Source organism: Amblyomma americanum, chromosome 2, assembly GCF_052857255.1.
Source record: "Amblyomma americanum isolate KBUSLIRL-KWMA chromosome 2, ASM5285725v1, whole genome shotgun sequence".
NCBI classification, from domain to species: Eukaryota; Metazoa; Arthropoda; class Arachnida; order Ixodida; family Ixodidae; genus Amblyomma; species Amblyomma americanum.
The window spans coordinates 143508620-143528443 of record NC_135498.1 but is presented as its reverse complement, the minus strand read 5'-3'; the positions used below and the strand labels follow the sequence as shown (position 1 = coordinate 143528443).

At 48.6% G+C, this 19824-nt stretch overlaps 1 protein-coding gene across 2 annotated transcripts in view; it reads left to right on the top strand.

The window, feature by feature from the left end:
- LOC144121843 (uncharacterized) overlaps nt 1-5114 on the top strand; it is a 71570-nt gene extending 66456 nt beyond the window's left edge. For both annotated transcript variants that reach the window (XM_077655258.1, XM_077655259.1), the window contains one exon: nt 4740-5114. The gene's annotated coding sequence lies outside the window, so the exon portion shown is untranslated. The remainder of the gene's footprint in view (nt 1-4739) is intronic.
- The last annotated feature ends 14710 nt before the right edge of the window (nt 5115-19824 follow it).

Sequence of the window (19824 nt, the reverse complement as noted above, 5' to 3'; positions counted from 1 at the left end):
AATTCAAGAGAAACAAGTGCAACTCAGAAGGAGCCAGTTCCAGCAGTGCTTTTCCAGGTTAAAAGGCAATTACAATGAAAAGCACCTAAGCAGTCGGGGAGGAAATGTCTGAAAGGCGGGGATTTAGGAAAACAATAACCGGGGGCCAACTTCTGAACTAAGCGCTTCAAGTCTGCAAAAGCAAAAAAAGGAATGCTGGAAGGAGCCGAAGTGAACGATTTCAACGCAGAAGAGGAGGAGAACGCAGTCTGCAGAGGGTTGCCAGAATACTTTTCAAAGAGAGGTCTATGGGCGCCGCCATACCGGGCACTGGGCTGAGCTCGTTGTGCAGGAAAGATTTGGATTGAGGCCCCCGACATTTTCCTCACAGCCCAGAAAACCGGTTTTCTCGAGGGTCGTCTAAAGAGCAGGAACAGAGGAAAAGAAAAGCAGAAGCCAAAAACGAGACAATGAAAACCAGACATAAGGGACGATAAGGTGAAATGGGCAGGGAAAACTAGTATTTAAAACTGCAAATAAATTCGCAAAAAAAAAGGCTTACTTTTTTCGCATGCTGTAGAGGATGAGGCGTAGGAATATGCTTTGTTCAATGGAAACGAACGATGCCAGAAGGTTAGCAGAAAATAACTGGAAGGATAACCAGAGAAAAATATATATATAACCGAAAAGCGGAAAAGGCAAAACAAGACAAGTAAAATAAAGGCGGAACCAAAAAGTGAAGTGCAAACTATTATGCATTACGCCCTCCCACTAAGCTAAGAGCATTGATAGTTGTACATCACACCACCACCTGCCCACCGTGAGTACGTCTATACTGCCAGGCCCGCCATCACAGGTGACTGCTGGTGTCCTACGCGCTTGGTGTGGCTCAGATCCGCCTGCATGGCGACCACTTCAAGGCTGCAGCTTTCGGTGTCGCTACTCAACAAGGCCGACACCTTTGTCGCCTTCCCCGGAGAAAGTCTATCGTGCCGCGGTCACTGTGATAGAAAAAAAAAAAGAAAACGCTGCTCGACGCTCACCGAATGAAGGGATTAACATCGCAATGAAATAAGCACCTAATCGTGTCCACCTTTGCACCTTCTTGATTGCAGCTTTCGTGCAAGGGCTCTGCAGGCAGTTACACCCTACCACGCAGGGCGCGAGTGGAGGTCATCACCTGTATGTATGTCAAAGAGATGCTGGATTACAAGGCGCCATGCAGATGCGCGTTCATTGTCCTGCGTCTTGTTTTTTCTACATTTTACTGGCCACCTTACCTCGTGCTTGTAGCTCCCTGCCGATGGCCAAATTTGCGTGGCGGCATCCTGGCGGTCGTAGGAAATACCGCACTAACCGGCGTGGAATCTGGAGATATTAAAGGCCGAGTTATATGGACCGTTCTCACGGCGGGAAGTTGGCGATATTCGCCCGGCGGCGCCCGCTCGACGCCAGGCGTGGAAAAACGGCCTGCAGCACAGCAAGCCCGCTCTTCCGGCGAGATCCACCGTGGGTCGCCTTAGAGTGTTTTTTATGTTACAGCGTAGCTGTTCGATGTATACGTTGCATACCTTCAAACGTTCGAATTAAAGAATGGTTTCTCGCGCTCAAATACGCGTGATGCTGACGGCATCGAAGCGGAAGTTTGAATAAGCGGGAGTTTGAAATTAAGTTATTTCGAATTACAAGAAACTTTAATAACGGGATCGCTTCGAAAGAAGCGGTTAAGATCTTGGACAATCGGTCACGCATAGAGAGATCTCCATCATATGGGTCCTGGCTCACGAAGGCATTCTAGGCAATGAGGCTGCTAACAGTCTCGCCTGCGATATCTACACCCGGCGGCCGTGGAATCACCCTTACCCGGTTCGAGGGACCCGCTTATCACGTGCACGGAAATCACGGCTGAATACAGGGATGACAGACTGGACCTCCCACCCTCAGATCGGTCTCTCACACCTAAGGAGTGCAGAGACTGGAGAACATTACAAACCAACCGATTCTTGCCCCCTTATCTATACGTGGAGGGAGAGGAACCTCCAAAGTTCTGCACCAAATGCGGAATAACAGCTAATCAGGATCATCTCATTTCGAAATGTCCCAATTGATGGAACCACAGAGAAAGAAACCTGGGATGCTCTCTTCCGGTCTCCGGAGGGCGTCCCCCTGCGGGGCTCCCTCTCAGTTGGAGGCCCCCTAGGGTCTGACTGAGGGAGCGGAGGGTCCTCTACGTCGACGGCAATAAAGTTATCTTGAACTTGATTTCATTCCACATGTTTGTTCTGCCAGTCCTATGTTATGTCACGCATTCTCCACGGTCGCTAAGTAGCCATGGCGTTGGTCTGCTCAACCCAAGCTCTCATCAAATCACAGGCTTTCCGGGCGCATTTTGATGAAGGGTTAGTGCAAAAATGGCCGTGTCCGGTGCACGGAGCCTTCTATTGCGACTTACCTATGGCCTGCAGCTTCTAGACGATGAAACCCACAAACCGATTCTATCACGCAGACGATGAACACACATTGAACAGCCGCAAGCGACGCTGGCGTACATAGGAAGAAAAAGTCGTGTTTTCTACTGCTGCTGGAAGCTGATAGTGTGCTTGTGTAATGGATTCTCTATTGGCATCTCGAGCGCCAAAACTACATCCTTTGAGTTCAAGCTGCATGTACGTTTATAGTTCAGCTTACTGCCGAATCAATTGTCTTAATAACGTCACTGCGCATACATTGAGTTATGTGCGTCTAGAACGAAGAGCTGGCACCAACTGCGGCGCATATTGCTGTCCTTTACTTCCAACAAAAGATTGTGTGTCCGCTCACTGCGTCATTCGTCATGAAAGAAAACATTACCAACAGGGCCAATGCGACTCAGCAAAAATCTTGTCTCAAACTACAAGACGATTTTAATTTTTCGGCTCTATATTCTTGTCCGTCAGAGCACAATATAGTTGGGGGAGCAAAATGTAATGTTTTCCTAGCCAACGCCCAACCTCGGGTAGGGTACCGTTCCTGCCAGTGCTGCCGCAGAGAAAGCTGTCGCAAGGTTATTGTACTTGGCTTTCGGGGCATCGAAGGTCTACTCTAATACCCCTGTCACACGGGCACTTTCGATCCTCACTGAGTCAATGCTCATCGAACTCAATGCAGAGCGGCGGTTGTCACACGGCCACTTTCAAGCGCAATCGAGCTCGATCCTGCTTGACTCGATGCCGATTCCTCAAAAGTGCTTGAGGTTACAAGAACAATTGAAAGCACTCTCACTCTCATGAAGCTACAAAAATACACAAGTTTACAAAACAAAACCACAATTGCTGTTGTTGTAATTGATTAAAATGTAAGAACATTTTTCAGGTACTATGCCTGCTTATATGCAAACATTTGAAAATAATCTCGACACCACGCTCCAAGCTTCGCCGTCAGTGTAAACAAAGATGGCGTCTTCCTGCTCGTCGGCACGGAAACTGTGGAACGAGCGCGAGACAGCCGCTCCCGTCGACTGCTGGCAGGATTGCCTAAATGATTTGCGGCGCCAGAAGAGAAACGCCGCAGTCTATGCAGAAATCGCGGAGGTGTTGCGGGCCCTCGGGTTGCATCGCACAGCAGCAGAGGTGCGCCACAAGTTTAGAAACCTCACGCAGATACGCAGATGTACCGATTTGGCTACGGATTTGGCTGCCGCTGCCGCGACTGCACAGTGTTGCCGGAAATCGCCATGTTATGACTGTCGGCGGAACATTTGACGCCACTTAACACACATGAGGGGAACTTGTCAATGAGCATCGAAAATGCCCGTGTAGCACCGGATGTCTCGAGCGTGCTCGAAAATCGCGATGCAGATCGAGTTCAATGAGGATCGAAAGTGCCCGTGCGACAGGGGTATTACGTTCTCTTTGCCGAATTTGAGCAGCAGTTTTGTTCGCTTTCGAACGCTTTCACTTACCGCATTGTTCGGACGCAGGCACAGTTCACAGTGGTGACATGCTAGAGCTGTGCTTCGGCTTGGCATGCGTTTATAGGTTGCTTTCATTTACAAACAGACGGGGGCGGTTCTGCACAAAGTGCGCTCTGGACACATATTTAACTACCCGTCGAGCGCAATATATTCGGCAAGCAAAAGCTGGGATTACACCCCCGCCTTAAAAGAGCCCTCTGCGCGACCTTGAGGGACCAATTGTGACTATGTTCCTCGCCCTTTCTCTCTTTGCCTTCTCAATCCCATCATCCCTCTTTCAGAGTGCAGGGCAGCCACCCAGAACACCCTTCTGGTTAACATCCCTGCCTTCCTTCTTCCTCGTTATCCTCAGCCTTTACCTGGGGCAAACGGTTTCATAAACATTTTCTCTTTCCATCTTCCATTTCGAGAAACGCTCTGCCAGACAGTTATCTTAAGTACGTATGTTGTCCGCACGACTCGGATGAAACGCGCGCGCTTTTACGGGTATCAAAAAGTACAGTACTTGGTGACTCATTATGACGTCATGCACACCATGCGAAAATGTAACAGAAAGCTTGCGGAAAGCATACGGAGAGTGTGTAGATATCCGTACACTATGGGGACTGCGTATTTGCAGAATTATGTATCTTACACAGCGTTTCACTGTTGTCGTTTGTGGTGCCCGTGCCAATTTCGTTTCACGGCGATAGATTTATGCGGTGTTTTTTTTTTTCTGTGGAAAACAAGCTGTGCGCAGCAAGACGAGCTCACCTGAATGAAAGTTGTTTATGAGCCTTTTTTTGTTTTCTTTTTGCTTCTGACGCAGGGCCTTCGGAGGACCAGAGAGCATTGGCCGCTGACTTTTTCGACGAATGTGCGGACCCTGGCCCTTTGTAGAGAACCGGAGTGAAGCTCGAAGCCAAAGCGTCGCTCTCACTACGACTTTTACCAATGTTCTAATATTTGATGATTTTATGTGTACATAACTACGCTTCCATATTAGTCGTGCTTCCAGGAACTGTTTAGTGTCTTGTTATTATTTTTTGTGCGTTCTGTTTACTCCCTAATAACTGTGATGGCGTCGAAGAACTGTAGGTGCCGCGCTGCCTCTGGTTATTTATGACTGTCACTTTTAGGAACTCTCTATACATATAGATGTACGTTATGTACTTCGGGGCATTAAACTATTTAAAACTGCTCACCCTAGACGTATCTTTTCCTCATCGCAGACTCAATACAGAATGCTGGAAGTCAATTGGGGCTCGGTGATGTGTCAAAAATTGCATGTTCTCAAATCAAGGCCTAGTCATGTCTGTACTGCTGGTTCAGTGTACAGAGACTCATATGGGCATCCGTGCTCACTAAAACGTGTACGACTTTTGGGGCGTTTTCTGCTTCATAGCAGGAAAAACACGTTGAACCGCACCATCAGGATAAAGTACCTTCATGAAAGAAACGAACCGGAATTCATTGTGTGCATTCGTGACAAGGCTGAGCGCAGTCAAGTGCTGGTCAGTGACCTGTGCGGAGCGCATGTATAGCCTCTCCCACATCCCAATACGTTTTCTTTCAAGCCACGATGAACTCTCCAAAGCATTTCATGTGAGTCAAACGTTTCAGACGAGTGACGATTAGGGTTTCTAACACTGTCAAGAAGTGTTGGAACGATGACGACGCACAATGATACGCACTGCGTGTGATCTAGAAGCAAACCCAATGCGCTGCGTAGTTTTTAATAATGCTGAAAAGCAGCCCGGGCCAGTGGAGACAAAAAAGTACATAAATGGAGTCATCTACCGAATAAGAAGTGTGCAAGACCAAGCATTTTATCCGAGATCAAGGTTAAAATCCATGTAGCGAAATCTAATGCATTGGTCACAGCTGTTGTTCATGCAGCCAGTAAGAATTCTTAAGTGCAGTAAATGTTGTCAGATCTTGCCATGGTTCCCAAGGCTGGCTGCGTGTCAAAGCATTTAAGAAATCCTCTGCTCTTTGTGACATCGTGACTTTCGTAGTACACTCGCTGTCTCGATTGGTTTATTTATTTTACTTAGATTAAATATTTGGCAACGCAGCGTTTCTTCACCCAGCCTCTGCAGATCCACCCGTGCTGCTAGGAACGTTTGTAAAGCAGATTCACAAAAAGCTAATGAAAGCGCGACAGAGTGGACATCAAACCCTTTAAACCTTATTTCTGACTTCACATCATCGCTTTTTTATTAATTACCGGGCTAGCCACTTGTCTGCACATGTGTCGCGTACTCACAAAACGTCATGCCCACGACACGAAAATCTTTGTCGAGGCAGCTGAGCGGCTGATCTCTCGGCCTGAAATCATAGGCGCAATGCGGTGCTGGTTGCTTCCAGGTAACATCTGTTAATAATGTTCTGCAGAGATTTATATTTTGATGAACAATTGCATATTACAGCTTATGCGCCTAGAAAATATATTCGGTTTGATTAGGTCCAAAACGGTATTTCCTTCACTGAAAGAGGTCAGCAAAATGTGTGTTTTTTTTTTACCAGCGCAATGTGCGATTCGCTCGAAGTTGGCTCATTGGACCGCCCGTATGAAACAAGAAATGCTGCTATAAGCAATAATATTATATTCCTCTGTTAAAAGTCAGCTAGAAGTATGAAAAAAAAGGAAAAATATACCTATGCGCTTTCTACTGACCCCTTTCTTCTAAAAGATATCCCCAGAATGATACACATTACAATTGTTTTGGAGTTAACGTTATTTTTCTTTACTTTAAACACAAAAGCATTCCTAGTTAAAAGCTATCTTGTTCAGAATTCTGCGTCCCTTTCCCCTGTCTGCATGGCACGAAATTCTGCTAAAATAACGTGCGTGATTCGTAGTGCAAAAAACTTACTACACCACATGCATATCAGCCGTTGTGAGTTTTTGAGGTTACACGAATGAAACGGCCACAGCGCAGCCACATGCACAGTGGGCTCAGGTATGGCCTAGAAGTCTATTCGCGTTGTTTTTCGTATTTTAGGAGTGACAGAGCATCGAATCTGATCATATTAGCCCAAATATCGTTGTTTGCCTTGGGATTGTACAATTACGCTCTGAGCTGTATGTAAAAAATTGGCAGTGGCTTAACTTGGCTAACTCTGGAATTCAGCGAAAAGCAAGGGACGCTTGCTAAGTGTCTCACGCTCGTCCATGGCAGCTACGCTACACGCTCGGCTGCTTCACATCACCCCACCAGATGTTCTTAAGGCCAAAAATCACCCTATGTCAGAGGTCAACTACAGGTGAGAGGTCAAAGGTCAACTAAAGGTCAGTGGTCAAGGGTTCGACACCATAACTGTACCATATGATCATACACGGCTACCCTTGGTTGGGTTGGAGGTCGTTCAAGGTCATTCTCCGGCCTACGCGACAACTGCTTGCATTTCACGCGCTGCCAGAGCGACCGGAAGCGCCCTAGAAGAAAATAGCGTGCGAAGCGCACGCATGTCGGGTTCTCTGACAGATTCAACAGGCGCTCCTTTGCGCGGTTCTGCAGCGGAGAGAGCTCTGGTTTCTAGAGATCTTTTGCTTGCACTGTGCACGGCGTGGACGTGGCAGTCGATCGCATGGAAAGTGAGGGCATATCTCTTGACACCGTAAGGGGCGCCTTGTATTGCTGACTTGTACTGCGGCGGCTTGTATTGCTCCGCTGACTATCATAATAGTAAACAAAATCAGCTTTGCAATGTTTGGCTATAAACAAGTCAGAAACGTCCAAATTCTTGAGCTTATAGTTGGTTCTCGTGATTAGCTTCACAGTGTACAGTAACTGTGTGAAACGAAAAAAATTCTATTATTGACTACTAGAAGAACAAGACGGCACGAGAGCTGATTACGTATGAAGTCAAGCAATCTAACTAAAACATCCGCTTGGCGCGCCGTCAGCAGTCACAGTACGCGAATGCAGTGGCTTGAAAAGCGATAAGAGGCTGACTGCTGCATGCGCTGCCATACTTCTCAACGCCTCCTCTGTCTCCGCTATTGTTTGAACGCGGACTTTGAGCACAACGCTTGAACACGAACGAGCCCGAAAGAGCAAAAACTATTCCTTCATGGGCCCCGACGGCTCGCACCAAACTATGCGCTCCAGTGCATGTAACTGTTCCGATCGGGTTGGAGCCACTCGTTTCTCCAAAGCACTCCACGCGTTCGTTGACTCTTCTCATAGGTCAGTTAAAGAAACAAAAGGTGGGAGCCGGTATTTTAAATCCTTTTAATCAGAAAATCGGCCACACAGGACAATAATTCGATGTTTCTAAGAATTCTCACAGCGTGCAGATCGAGTTCCCGCGGTTATGATACGAGCTCAGAATCCTTCTTAGTGTACATTTAAGTAGTGCATCCGCGAAGATCTCCGTTCTTTTGTGTTACATTTCTTCACTTGGTAGTCACCGCTCTCACCGTTCTTCGGTCTTGTCGCTGAAAATAAAAGGGCTTTTTCACGTTGTCGCCACCGATCAAGAGTGTTTTTCCCGCCGCATTGTTTTCTTGCAGTATTGGTGCAACCTTTCCCACTCCTCTCGGTGCAGCGACAACGCCCATTGCGAGGTCCTGCGATACCATATGAAAATTGAAAATGGTTTTTTGGTGAAAGGAAATTGCGCACTATCTGTCTCGCATATCGGCGCACACCTGAACCGTGCCGTAAGGGAAGGGATAAAGGAGGGACTGAGAGAAGAAAGGAAGAGGTGCCGTAGTGGAGGGCTCCGGAATAATTTCGACCACCTGGGGATCTTTAACGTGCACGGACATCGCACAGCACACGGGCGCCTTAGCGTTTCACCTCCATCGAAACGCAGCCGCCGCTGTCGGGTTCGAACCCGGGGACTCCGGATCAGTAGCCGAGCGCCTTAACCACTGAGCCACCGCGGCAGGTATACACCATGTGAAAAAACTGCTTTGCACCCTTTAGCGACCTCACGGTTCATGAGGACGCCATAAACAATATAAAGTTTTTACCTCTGTTCAGGTAGTACAAAGTGAACACGGGAGAGGGAGCCTCAGGGTGCTTAGCTGACGTTTCGACAAGACGACTTGTCTTCGTCTCGGCGAAGACAAGTGCTCTTGTCGAAGCGCCGGCTAAGCACCCCGAGGCTCCAGCCTACCTCGCTATCTTGGTTTGTGGTTATTAAGAAATACATCTCCCTCTGCAATCTGTAGCATAGATTTCGTTGAGGTAAGTTGGTTAAAGCGTCAGCTGCAGCAGGAATGGAGCTCGTCAAGCACTTGCATTGTCTTCCTTAAGGTGCTGAAATATTTGGAGAGGTGTGGATACTCTTGGCTTGCTTTTGCGTTAATAAATAGAACTAAGGGTTGCCATGTTGCAGTTACGTTCGTTATAAATGCCATGTGATTCAGTGTTTCGCCATTAGCGACAGGTAACCTTTCGAGTCCCTTCCGCTCTCTTTTCTTCTTATTCTCTTTTCTGCTCTCCTCCTTTCGTTAGATGCGCTGAAGTAGCTGAAACTGAAACTCTGAAGTTTCCTATCCCTGGCGCGGTTGCGGAGTAGACGAAAAAGGAGGCCTACGGTACGTGACTCCATTTTCAGCCAAACGTGCTTCCGGGCTCCAGTTTGTAATCTCTCGTACTATATTGCACATGTGGACTTTTGTGAGATTTCTTAGATTGATGGCGTGCCTCAACTTGTGCGCCAAGACCCCGTCGGCGCTAGTGAACATCAGGAAGAAAAAAAATAAAAATTAACCGGCATTTGCGGCGGAGCGCGAAACATCATGGCTTAAATGGCTTTGCCACGCGCAGTAACATGATGTTGTTTGACACACAGTCGAATCATTTCTCGTCAACATTGGACTAACATTCGAATCTGATCACACTGGGTCCTCACAACCTTCATCTCCGCTGTCCCTTCCGTTCGATCACATTCCATTTCTCACTTGTGGCATTACAGGACCTTCTACGTCCGCCGCTATGATCGAGGGTGGCGCCAGCCAGCACTTTCAAGATTAGGCTGCACGCAACATACATGCATTCGAAAGTAGAAAGGTAGCCAGTGTCCGCCGTAGCTCACATGGTAAAGAACCATACGCCACATGCAGAGGACCAGGGTTCGGATCCCACCGGGCGGCATTTGCTTGCCTTTTCCTCTAATTTATAATCAATGATCTTTAATGTAATGAAATGATTGCTCTTTGAAATACTGGGGGGGGGGGGGGGGGGGGGGGGTCCCTGCGTGGAATAACACGGCGGCATTACCGAAGCGTAACAAAGGGTAAACGCAGCGCGCAGGAACAAGAAGCAAGAACAGCGAGAAGAGCAAGGTTCTGGGCTAGTTGGTAATGCATTGCACTTAAAAACAGCGCGAAGAAACACGGACACCACGAAGAAACGACCCACACGAGGGCTGACTCAGAGCTGAAATTTATTTTGCCTTTATCTTGTTTTATCCTCCGCAGCGTCTTAAAAGATTTTAACGCTTTTAACCCCCCCCCCCCCCCTTTTTTTTTAGGCACCTTATTAAAGCTTTTACGTCTTTCATTTTCTGTTTCACTTGTATTTTCCCATCTGTGTCCCTCATGGTTTTAACGCATTCCCCCCACCCCCCCTTTTTTTGGGGTAATTTTTCATTTGTCTTGTTTTTGCTACGTTCACATGACTACCTTTTTTCGGCTCTTTCCACTGTATTTTTATCGCTTACTTCGTTCGTTCCTGTTTTTGAAATTTTGTGACGCGACCACACTGATTGCCGGTTATCGCTGCAACAGCCCTGGTAACCACCCTCTCGTGTCTTCTATTTAAGCATCTTTCCTTGAAAATAAAATTCAGTTGTGTTCCAGCGCTCGTGTGTGTTGTTTCTTTGTGGTGTCCGTGTTTCTTCGCGCTCTTTCTAAGTACAAGAACAGCGACTCATGACGTGTCTTGTTCCTGCTCTGCCGTGCGCCTTTTGCTGTGTTTCACTAGCTACTGGCAAACACGCCACCATGTAGTGAATGACGCAAGCAGTTAATCGAAAAGCGAATCCAATCTGTAGTTGAGGTTGGGTTCGCTGTCCGCATCTAAACCCATTTCGCGTTTCCGTTCAGCGTGCGCTCTAAGTCAGTCCAGCCTATGCTTTTTTTAACGCAGTAGCATTAGAACCCTCGTGGGGCCAAAATGCGCCGTCCGTCATGAAGTTTGCCCATTGGCTGAAGGGATGTGTCGTCACCAGACTAGGAGTGACGTCATTTGCGCTAAAAAAATAAACCGTTTGTAATTCTATCGTCTTGACAGTACATAGGGTAATTATAGGCATCCCTGCGTTTATTTTGCCTCGTGTAGTATATATGTGCAGGGAAACCCGCACCTGCAACTGAAGAACAGAAAATTGGAGGACACTTAGACTACTATGCGGCATAAGGATATGACGCGATAGCGTAATAGGTTAATTCCGACAAATGCAGAAGATCAGTCTGTACTCTACATTCATAGATCCCTGGGGGTCCTCTTACCCATCCTGGCGCAGTGGTGCCGAGGCTAAGCGATGCGCCACTGCCCTTGGATGGCAGTTGCTCCAAGCGGTGGGCCTTGTGCGGCCCAGGCTGTTCTTCCCGAGTAACCAATAATTAATTCAACTGCCACCTGCCACGGTGGGCAGTTCGCCCACTATCCGGTGGGCAGGTTGTGATGACGCCGCAAGGTCACGTGACCTAGGTGGCCCATTTGCCTCTGTTGAAGATTAGGGGTCCTTGAGTGAGCTGACTCTTTCAGCGCCGTAGGTCCCTTCTCCGAATGACGTTGTCGGACTTGGTTATGAAGGAAACTGTACAGGGGGTTTATTTTACATTATTTACAAGATTTAGGAACCCATTGGAGGGCGATGGGGAAAGGTCGGAGGATCTGAGAAGATCTGAGGATGATCGAGGATTCCTCCCTCCTGGCACTCGTCGTCCGGTTTTAAAAGGGTCCGGTCCCTAGGATTCCCCAGGTTCGAGGAGGTCTTTGCCAGGTTGGGCGTGGCCTAACTTGCGCTGTCGTACACACACGCACCACTTCACATAGGGACACGCCCCCGTCACATGCCTCGCCGGAGAGAGAGGGTGCCGCTGGACAATCGCCCCACCAGAGGGAGCGTTGTCTTCGCGTCCGAACGACAGTTCTCACGCTGTCAAGCCAGACACGTCTTCCGGGAAGTCCGAATGGGCGAGGCGCCGGCGAGCAGGCACAGTTGAAGGGGTGAGCCACCCCTGCTCGGTTTTGGCGGTCGCTAACTGCCTCCGTACCGCACGGTCAATCTACCGGGAACAATGTTGTTTACAAACGGCAGCAGAATCCTCCGTCTCGAATCCAATAAACCAAGCGGTGACCGGCCGTGGGAACCAAGATGCCTATCGCTGTGCAGTGACCCCGGCTGCAGGCGTCCCGGGCCGACTACGCACCTGAACCAGGCGGGCTGTCGCCAGAAATCTTACACCTCCTAGACAGCGGTTGGGGACCGCCTTGCAGGTCCATGACCGTGATTTTTCGCTCACAACGCGGTCACCGAATTTTCTGCAGAACGGGGTCTTTAACGCTATCGCGTGAGCCACCAACAAGCCGGCCAATCAGGCATTTCCTTGCGCTGCTCGAGCCGCGGCGGCCTAGCCCAACTTCCTCTTTTTTGTCCGGGGCCGCGTGCCATAGCCTGCGGGCTGAGGGCGGCGCGAATGCGCAAGTTCACTGAGACTAAGGAGGCAGAACAGGACGCAGCACTGGACCTAGACAAGAAAGAGAAACGCAACACATTCGCATATGCCTCGTTCCATCCCGTGCGCTCTTACTTCACACTGTACTTGTCTCACAAACAGTCGGCATTAGAGTGGAGAACGCTAAAGTGGACGCTGCTGTCAGGTGTGTACCGACTTCTCAGTGGTCTTCGCGCGTCGAAACTCTGCTTATCTGCCACTCATTTCTCTTACCGTACGCATCGCGCGTCAAGATTTACGAACTGATTTGACCGAACTAGTCGCCAATCGTTCTCGTACGCTGCCAGCTTAGCGAATTTGTCACCTTATATCATTGCTAATAAACTATGTTAGGCTGTACAGTGTCCCTGCATCAACGAACCTAATTAGAGTTCGCCATCTTCTCAAATTCCCCTCCTTAATGCTAGTGTAGCGCTTCAAATGACCTGCTGAGGAGCTTCACGTACGAAATTTCACTTCCGACAGTGAGCAAAAAATGCTTCGCTCACTTGTCCAGAGCTCTGGAACGACGAGCTCCGATGTAGGCTGGCGACATTTAAAGCTAGCCATCGGGCTGATCATACAGGGTGTTTCACCTAAGTCTTTCCAGAATTCTTAAAAATCATGTTTTTGAGTTAAACGAACTCTTTTTTTCGGTGTAGCATTGTCACCGGTGTAGAGCACCGGAATACAGCGGATATGTGCTAACTAGCAGGTTGGGTAAGTAGTATTGAATAGTTAACTTTTTAACGCGATAGCATTAAGGAGCTCGTGTCGTAGGAAATCCGGCGACGGCGTCGTTGACCGTGAGTGAAAAATCTCCAGAGAAGCAGCCTAGGAGAAATGTACAGGCCACCTTGGTTACTTAGCCTTGCGGCGCCATCACAACCTGCCTACTGGATTGTGAGCGAAGTGCGTCCCATGGCAGGTGGCAGTGAAATTTATGATTGTCGCAATAGGTTGCTCGGGAAAATCAACTTGGGTCTCGCAAGCCTCACCGGTGGCAGCGCCTGCGATCGGAGGGAAGTGGCACTTCGCTTCACAGCTGCACAATAATTAATAGGAGGACTCCCAGGGATGTATTAATATTAAGTATACGTTGACCAATTGTGCATATATGGCCATTAACTCATTAAAGCTTTCACGTCATAGCCTTAAGGGGGAGCTTAAGTGTCTACTCCAATTTTTCTATATTACTTTTAGGCTCCTTAATTATCGAGAGGCGTGTAGCCCATCGTAATTAATATGCTTGTTAGTTTTTAGAATTTCGAAAAAGTTGTTGCTCTCTATGCTGTGGCCGAACACATTTTGGCTACATCACGAAAAAATACATGGGCTTTCGAGAAGCTTGCAGGCACATCAACCTCTAGTGCACGTATAGGTCGTCGAAAAAACCCGAAACTTTGCTCGATTGCGCAGTGACGCATGCGCATATGCGTATCACAGGTGTAAACCTCTTGAGAAGTAAAGAGGAACGGAGAAAGTATTGCTCATTAACGTCCTCATCCATGGCACGTTTCATTGTTGTGGTCCGAAAAAAAAGCTAGGACACTAGCGCGAAAGCGCTATTTTGATGGGTAAAGTGCGAGCAAAATTTGCAATGTATGCGTGATTATGCCAAGGAAATAAAGAAATAAAATAACTATTGCTGCGACTGGGTTTCAAACCTGCGGCGACGCGAACAGACGAGATTCGCTTGCCTGAGCACGAGAGCACTATGCTATCGCCTTAAAAAAAAGAAATGAAAAAAGCATCGTATTTATTACAGTGAAGCAGTCTTCAATGTGCACGAACTATGTACAAACCATGAAGGAAACAATCGCAAATCAACACACTACATAATACGACACACCTAAACAGCCAAGCACGTGAAAAACACAACGCGGGGCACATTACTACTATATCATAATACGACGCGCGTAATCAACGGCGCACTAGAAAGAAGGCAATGAAGAGCACAGAACCAGGAGTGGCTGCCACTCCGGTTCAAACTCTATCTGGGCATATAATTCGTTTAGATGAAAAATCATTCTGCTGAAGTGGTATCCTGTGGAAACAACATGTTCACAATGTCCGGTTCATCGTGCTATCGCCGCAGCCGATTACGCTTCGCGTTAAACTGGAGCACACTATCGCGCTGTGCATTGCACGCCATCGTCTTCATCAAATACTGCTACTATCGAACTAACATCGTCGCCAGAAGTACCGACGACCCAAGAAAAGCAAAACCTTAAGCCAACCAGGTTAACAGATGATTTCCCACGTCCACTCGGTTTAACTACGTTAGAATGCTGCCGCTTTTTTGTGTGTGTGTGTCTCTGAAAAAAAATAAAGACCAGGAGCGCATGAAAAAAGAACAAAAACAATGAAACGAATGTGCGCGAGAAAGTTCTCGGCAGGTGCAATGGCTCACATGGGAAACCAAAACCTGAGGAAAATAGCTGTACCTATACGTTGCAGAATCAGATTAAGCTTATTGGAATAAAAAAGAAAATATAAGGTTGGCAAATTTATAAAGAAGGAGGTCCCGTAGTTGGTGATTATACTGGTACCTCCTTCTTAATCCTTCTCCCGAACCTCTTTTGCGCCGTCGTCGAACGCAAAAACTGCAAAATAAATTAAAAATGACCATCATCAAGGTGCTGCTATTGCCTATGCTACATACGAACACATACTAGATACAGAGGTGTATCTGCCTTCTCTACAACGCGCGCAGTCGGTGCGCTGCGGATCAAGGCAGCGACATCTAACGGTTGCCGCTGTCCTCGACACCGCTGTCGACTGCGCATGCGTGGCCAGAAATAAAGCGGTGCCGGTGACGATGGCGCCCTGCTCGTCACTTCCGTTGGCGAGGCAATGACGGTGGTGTAGCTGTCTCGCCGGCCATCCGAATCAGGGTAGCTTCAGTCCCCAAACACATGCTCAAGGAAGTTCACGCGGGAAGACATGCAGCCGGAGCGGCAAGACTCAGAAGGCGCTTTACAAACGACCCGGTTGTGGTCTGCGTGGACGCCTCTGTCCATTCGGAAAAAGACAAGGGAGCGGTGGTGGTTCTCGACCGCCTAAACGATCCGACAGCCCGCGCATTCCTTCAGAGCTGCAACGCTCATACAGCAGAAACAGCGGCTGCCGCCCTCGCCGTAGCCCTTGAGGAAAGGACCACACGACCCCTAACTATTGTATCCAGACTCTACTCAAGCCTGCCCAGACTTCGCAAACGTTTTCTTAAAAACGTCAGCCTTCTGGACAACAATAGCCTAGAGGGAAACGAGCCACTCGAGCGGACCACGCATAGTCCTTTCCTCGTAGACTTCCCCTCATACTCCGGACACCACCCAGAAACCCTCGGCCTAAACAAAAGACCATACTGCCCTCTCCATCAAAACCTCAGCGCGGAAGGAGCCATGTCTTGGCGGAAGGTTCAGACAAACTCATATTTAGACTTGTACACATGGAGTTTGTTTTCCCTGATGGGTCAACCGCCAAACACTCTCCCACATCTCGTGGTGCTTTCGTGTTGAACCACAACTCTTAAAAACACCGCACGCTTCGTTCGATCAGTCGTAAGCACCACTGCCCAGAAACGGTGGCTCGAAAGAACAGCGCAAGCTCGTTGACTTTGTCAAGGGTGCAATGGCATCCACCGGCGTTCGGAAATAAGCACGGCGACCACCGACTCTGCAAGTGCTCTGTTTCGCTGAATAAAAGCTTTCGAGCAATTAATCGATCACGCCTCCACGGCTTTGAATCCCGCTCGCGGCCATAAGTGTTTTATGTATTCGTTTATTACGTCATCCGCCCTTTTGATAACTGACGCACCCTGCTAACTGTGCTAACTGTGCCATCTCCGGTAGCGAGGCAGATACTGTTAATGATAGATACTGTCGCAGCCTCCCAGCTCCTCCGGTGGTGGTGCATCTTCAGATTTGGCGGAGCGCTCTGAATGGTCCCTGTTGGTCACGTCACACATATGTCGTCATCACTGGCTCGGCCAATCACAGTTTCGTCTCAGACATCGGCGGGGTTTTGATGTGACAACTATAATGATGACCGCATTAATACACCCCTGCATATCTCGAAGCAAGAGAATGAAGAAGCGATGAAAAGAAGACTAGGCCCCAAACGTATACGCTCTTTAAGCCTGCTCAGTACAACTCTGCGGCCACACATCGCCTTGGAAATTCTAGCAGTGGACGAATCTTTATATTTGTCCATTCATTTTACACACGTATCCCAAGCGTTACAGCATCTACTATATGCGCTCCAACTTTTAAAATCTCATGGCACGCAGATTCTCAACGCACTTTCGGCATTCCTTCCGCAAGAGCCGAGTTGGGTTGTTGCCACAGCGGGGAGCATGAGCGGTTCATCTGGTGACAGGGTAGGTCTGTTGATTCGTGGACACCACGGCGCGCCGAGCTATACGAGATAGCGGGTGGGCCGTTTCCCGCCAGACTGGAAAATTGCGTACCGACTGGTTTAACAGATCGCAGAGCATCGCGGATGCTATTTTCAGGCGTCTGCCGGTGCCGGTTGCTTCGCCACCCCCCCCCCCCCCTCCCCCCGTCGCTTGTTTCCATCGTCCAGCGAGGTTCTCTGGCTGCTTGAATTTTCCCCCTCCTCTTTCGGCGCCTGAAAACCAGACAGCGCCCGCGGAAAAACGATAAGCGGCTCTTAAGCAATGCACGGTACACTTGCTTCTCTTTTCTATCTTAGGGGCTCAACCTCCCCCCTCTCCACCAGACTCCGCTCTCTCTCCCTCGGAGCTGCCCAGTGCTTATCTCCTCGGCTACGGGTCAGCGACTTCGCAACGTCCAGCTGTTGAACGTGCCTGCCTCACACCGCCATACAACTCATGCCTCTTTGAGGCCATTGCCCGTGGTTGTTGCCTGAAAGTAAATATGTTGCAAGTACGCCTGCAATGGCATAAATGGAAAGATATCATTGTATAAATGGAATAAATGTTGATATCTTCACTAATGCGTTCATATCAGTCCTGCCACTATCGTTCGTCGCACAGCTGGATTTGACCCGCATGATCGCGCAAGAAATCTATTAATTCGATTAAATTTAACTAGCGTACGTAATTTTTATTTCTATAAGGTAGTTGCAACCGAGCACTTGGACTAAATCAGAACTACATTCCACAGCCTAGCTGACAGCAAGGTCAGCATTGCGACGCGTTTAACGTTTGCAGATGTTCGGAAAGTCCGTTCTTCACTAATTTAGCTGAGCAAATAATAGGTCATTGTTTGCCAACAATGTCTGTAAGCAGGGTTCATTTTTACCGAATTGACGTTAAACACGCAAACATCATCGTTCTTAACACTTGCCGTTTTCCATAATTAGCAGGCGTTTGGACCAACACTCGTTTAATGACCTAAAATAATACTTACTGGCCTGTTACACCGATTGTTCTAATTACTATGCTACGCGGGTAGTATATTAATTGTGTCTACGAATGCTTTAGCGATTCCACGAGTTTCGCCTTTATTCCCTTCGTTATACAAACGCTAGTCCGTCCGTTCGTCCGCCTGTCTGTCTGTCTGTCCGTCCGTCCGTCCGTCCGTCCGTCCGTCCGTCCGTCCGTCCGTCCGTCCGTCCGTCTGTCTGTCTGTCTGTCCGTCCGTCCGTCCGTGCGTCCGTCCGTCTGTTTGTCTGTGTCCGTCCGTCCGTCTGTCTGTCTGTCTGTCCGTCCGTCCGTCCGTCCGTCCGTCCGTCCGTCCGTCCGTCTGTCTGTCTGTCTGTCTGTCTGTCCGTCCGTCCGTCTGTCTGTCCATCCGTCCGTCCGTCCGTGCGTCCGTCTGTCTGTCTGTGTCCGTCCGTCCGTCTATATGTCTGTCTGTCCGTCCGTCCGTCCGTCCGTCCGTCCGTCCGTCCGTCCGTCTGTCTGTCTGTCTGTGTCCGTCTATCTGTCTGTCTGTCCGTACGTCCGTCCGTCCGTCCGTCCGTCTGTCTTCTGTATGTCTGTCTGTCCGTCCCTCCGTCCGTCCGTCCGTCCCTCCGTCCGCCCGTCCGTCTGTCTGTTTGTCTGTCTGTCTGTCCGTCCGTCCGTCCGTCTGTCTGTGTGTTTGTCTGTCTGTCTGTAACCACAGGTACTACCACAGGTAATAAGAAATTGACCCGCGGAAGTGGCAGACCGACGACAGGCAATGGTGTGCACTTTGCTTCGGTGGCATTCATTTCTTGCATCTAATCATCCACTTATCAAGGTCCGTTACTGCCCTTTTCATCTCGACTATAGTTAATGCGCTGCTTGGACCCAACCTTTGGATTTCGGAATGCGGGAACCTAGTAAGGAGGCGTGAACGGAAGAAACGCTGGAAAACCTTTAATTTTTAACCGAGTTAATCTTATCTACTATTTATAATTTCATACAGAAACTTTTGTTTACTTCTTTTCAGCGTTTATACTTCGTTCCCTTCGAAGTATAGTGAGTGCGAGGCTGCTTTCTAGGGACCCTGAGAGTCCAGTGGCCATTCGCGAGCCTCCTGGACACTATGTCTATGCAGTTCAATGGTTATTAAAAACCGCTAGGGTTCCACCGGCCGACCCCTATTGAGTTCGATTGCCATTCACTCAAAGGGCATTGAGACGGCCCCTGTTATACCTCTGTTACAGTGGCTATCTCAATGCCCGCTGAGTCAATGTCCATAGAAATTTTCGAGGGCCATCCAGATGCACCGATGCCACATGGCGAATTTTAATGTTCATTGAGCGAGTAGTGAGCATGCGATCCGATAGATGACGCTAAGGGTAGAAATATTGACAAAAAATACGAAGTAGAGCAGATTAAAACGAGCCGAATGTTGGAGTAGGTGTTATTTTTAAATGGAACTTTGTCCCCTAAAGCTCTCCAACTATTTCAGAGTTCAGCACAATGTACAGACAGCGATGGCGAGGCGACGGTGGGGAGCGATGTGCACTTCGTTTCAGAACCATTCACTTTTCGCCGGCGAAGCAGCCGCCAACCGTGACCATCTTTGTCTTGTTCACAGCCACTACCGTTGCAGCATTTGTTAGGCATTTATTGATCTCGGTTGTCGCAAAGTGCGCTAAGAGGTGAAAATGGCAGACACGAAGTTGAACCCCACGACGCCGCACAACGAAAACAGCGCCAGTTTGTTTGCATTCCGACCACCGGACGTCCTGCGGAGCTGTCATTTTAACTACCGAATAAAAATTTGTTTATGAACTGGCTAATGCAGCTGAAATTTTGTCATCAAGT